This window comes from Primulina eburnea, chromosome 8 (genome assembly GCF_022965805.1).
Source record: "Primulina eburnea isolate SZY01 chromosome 8, ASM2296580v1, whole genome shotgun sequence".
Classification (NCBI taxonomy): domain Eukaryota; kingdom Viridiplantae; phylum Streptophyta; class Magnoliopsida; order Lamiales; family Gesneriaceae; genus Primulina; species Primulina eburnea.
The window spans coordinates 32,313,778-32,317,366 of record NC_133108.1 but is presented as its reverse complement, the minus strand read 5'-3'; the positions used below and the strand labels follow the sequence as shown (position 1 = coordinate 32,317,366).

Here is a 3,589-nt window from a genome sequence, read left to right as displayed (position 1 = left end):
GTCCCTGAGAACTTCTGAGGATTCATCTTCTGAAATCTCTCGTACACTGCCTCCGGTTGAGTCCTCGGTCCTGTACCTCCTGCTGCTGGAGCTGGATTCCCCGCAACCTGTGCGAAGAACTGCGTCATAGCTGCAAGCATCTGCGCCTGCATATCTGGAGGTGGAGGAGGAGGAGTGGCTCTTTCCCCATCACGAGACTCTTGGTCCTCATCCCTAGCTCCACGGGCAATCAAACGTCTAGGAGCCATACTGTTCTAAAATTACCCAATACGTAAACCCAACATGAATATGAACATGATATAAATAACATAGGATTCACGTAACTGAACTTAAAAGTATGGACATGCTGAAAATAATAAATTAATGCATACTACAGTAACATAAATCTTTGAAAACTTAAAACTTACAGACTTGAGGTGTGACCTTATGAGCTTCTTGCGACTGGCAGTAGGCATAACCCTTTACAAGAACACCGCTCTGATACCAACTGTAACGTACCGTACTTTTACTACTTCAAAATTTGCGGAAAAATTAAAATTTTTCTTTAATATAAAATAATCTTCAATATTTGCCATAAAATACCACAACCAAATCCCCCATAAGAAAAGGTTGTCAAAAGAGTCGTTCATAAAATATTTGAAATTCGACATCCCCAATAAAATTTGCTAACAAAATACTTGCTCAAAACATCTCCCATCACATCATATAAATCAGAGTATTTTTAAACTTTGCATAAAAACGTAAACATGGCGGTCCTCGGGTTTAGCCTCCCGCTCAGTCCAAGCCTGCCACTTGGTCGCCACCTCCTGTCTCCTCATCAACATAAGCACCTGCATCGATCAAGTCTAGTGAGTCTAAAGACTCAACACGTATAAACTGGGAATAACGAGTATTACATAATAAAACCACATACAACTTCAAAATATAACATATATACTTGAAACTTAAACTTTGCGTAATAAACTTAAACTTTCATAATAACTTTGAACTCTCATAAACTTCTTTGAACTTGAACATACATACTTTGAAACTTGAACTTGAATAATAGCTTGAACTTTGCATAATAACTTTGAACATACGTACATACATACTATGACGTGCCATCATCATAAACTTTCATAAACATACTGCATACTTGAACATACGTAACTTCATCATTTTCGTAGAGGATGTTTCAAAGCAAGTGACCCATAACATAATAAATATCTGATCAGACAAACCACAGTACTGGGCTGACAGGGACGTATCCACTGCCACATACATAAGATCCCTGTTCATAATTTAACAGGCCAGTTGATCCACGTTCATAATTTAACGCTTCACAACCACGATCTAACCCGTTCATAATTTAACGGGCGGATTGGTCCCCGTTCATAATTTAACGCTTTCCAATCCTAACATAATTTGGTCACAAGACATTTAGCATACCTCCAAAAACTTAAAATATTTTCTTTGCACGTCCTGCATACTTACTTGGTGTTGAGGGATTCGTTGGATCTCGATTGGGGCCGTTGCTGCACATACTAACATGAATTCAAAAGCTTAACTTGCATATCTCATACTTAGCATGCTTACTCTCCAGCTCAAACGCCTCTTAGGACATTCTAAAATTCCCATGACTCGACCTTGTAAATCATAGTACTAAATCATGACATCAAACTCAAAGCATACTATAAATTTTTCCCAAAACATGAAGGACACGGACCTTGCTTAAAACACGGTTCAATGATCCAAAATGAAACTCCATATCATCTAAATTAATTTTTAGTATACTAGGATATAAAGATTTAATAATACTCAAAAAAATCAAGAAAAACTAATTTTGAAGTCAAAAATATGCACTAGGCAGCGCTGTCCCGCACAGGCAGCGCACTCGCGCTGCACACAGCAGCGCAGGTGCGGCGCTGCTGCCGCACAGGCAGCGCACCCGCGCTGCCTACAGCAGCGCGGGTGCGGCCTGCTGCCGTGCGCTGCCTCTGGCAGCGCAGGTGCGGCCTGCCCTCGGCCAGGCAGCGCCCCTGCGCTGCCAATGGCAGCGCAGGTGCGGCGCTGCTGCACCCGAACGCTACTCTTCCGACACGAACTCCTAAAAACATCATTACTAACTATCGTATATGTAGCAACGATCACCCATCGATTCCCAGCGAAGCCTGCAACAAGAAATTCTCAAGAACACATTAAAATTCATAACTTTCTTGAAACACGATTTGAGCAGTCATACTAAAAACTCCATAACTCACTCGTTTTTAATCCAAATAACTCGAATTTTATATCAAATCGAACGTATCAAAAAGATCTACGTTTTTGAAATTAAAAGTTTTCTCAATATCTTTACTGAAAAATCGCAGTATTTTCAGAACAACAAAAACGTGAATTTGGTGATCCAAAAATTGTTTCAAACTCGATCTAGACGTGATTGCTCAAACTTCTACGCATCGCACATATAATTTTTGCATAAATAACAACACAACGCATAATATGACAAGATCGATGCATCAAGAACAGAATATACGTGCCTTTTGATATTTAAAAATACCGTAACGACGATACCGAAGCGGAGATGATACGGGAGACGATCCGGGACGAACTTGGTTAAATTTTCTTCAAAGAAAACTTACTAAATATATGCTGGAAATTTTCAGAGGAGATGTGCTCGTTGAATGAAAAAGGAAAAGGGAAGAGAATGAAATAAATAGATTGAGAGAGGAGTGTTTTTTTTAAAAACACAACCTTCTTTTTGTCAAAAAGGTTTAATAGCATGTTTTGTTTTTGTTGTGTGTGTGTGATACGTGTAGGAGTAGGTGTAAAAGTGTGTTGAATTGTCAAATATTTTAATATGAATGTGTGGTGTGTGCGATATACATGTAAGTATATATATATATATATCTATATATATACATATACATAAAATAATCATGCCAATTAAAATATTAAACAATTAATCAAATTAAAAAAATAAAATTTTAATCCTTTAAATAAATTTACTAAAATTTTCTAATTTTAAAATAAAATGTTCCAATACTAATTCTTTAAAAGTTTAAAAATCCTTACATTGCTAAATACATGAATTAGATCTTTAAATTACTAAAACTAAATAATTCATTTAAAATACTCCAGTCTTAACTTAAAATAAAACACCGCATTAAAATTCACTAAAAATCGTCCCGGTCTCCTTTCCTCAATCTCGCCTCGAATAATCGCCTGAAACATCTCTAGAAAACATTTTAACGTACATTAAATAAACATAAATAATTAAAATAATGAAATTTCATAAATTAAATAAATGCATGGATTTTACGTATACTGATTTTGGGCTTTACAACCAATGCAGTAGAGACTGGAAACTGTTGAGGAGCAGTAGGAAGGATCGTGTGCAGCAGAGCAGTAGAAGGACCAGGTTCAACAGAGATTTCTTCTGGAGCAGTAAGAGGGATTTGTGTTGCAATAGTTTCTTCATCAGCAGATGGAGCAGGATACTGAATCAATCAAGACAATTACTCTTTTTCTTTTGATATTTTTTGAACAGCTTGGCTTCCGACTTGGGCATCCCCAATCTCCTTTTTCAATGAAACAAATTCAGCCACAGTTG

General features: G+C 37.2%; 1 long non-coding RNA gene across 1 annotated transcript; it reads right to left on the bottom strand.

The window, feature by feature from the left end:
• Positions 1 to 609: 609 nt before the first annotated feature.
• Positions 610 to 2,639, bottom strand: LOC140837874 (uncharacterized). Its single transcript, XR_012119495.1, has 2 exons — positions 2,517 to 2,639; positions 610 to 830 (listed from the first exon to the last, which is right to left on the bottom strand). It is a non-coding gene; the product is annotated as an uncharacterized lncRNA (long non-coding RNA).
• Between the last annotated feature and the right edge of the window lie 950 nt (positions 2,640 to 3,589).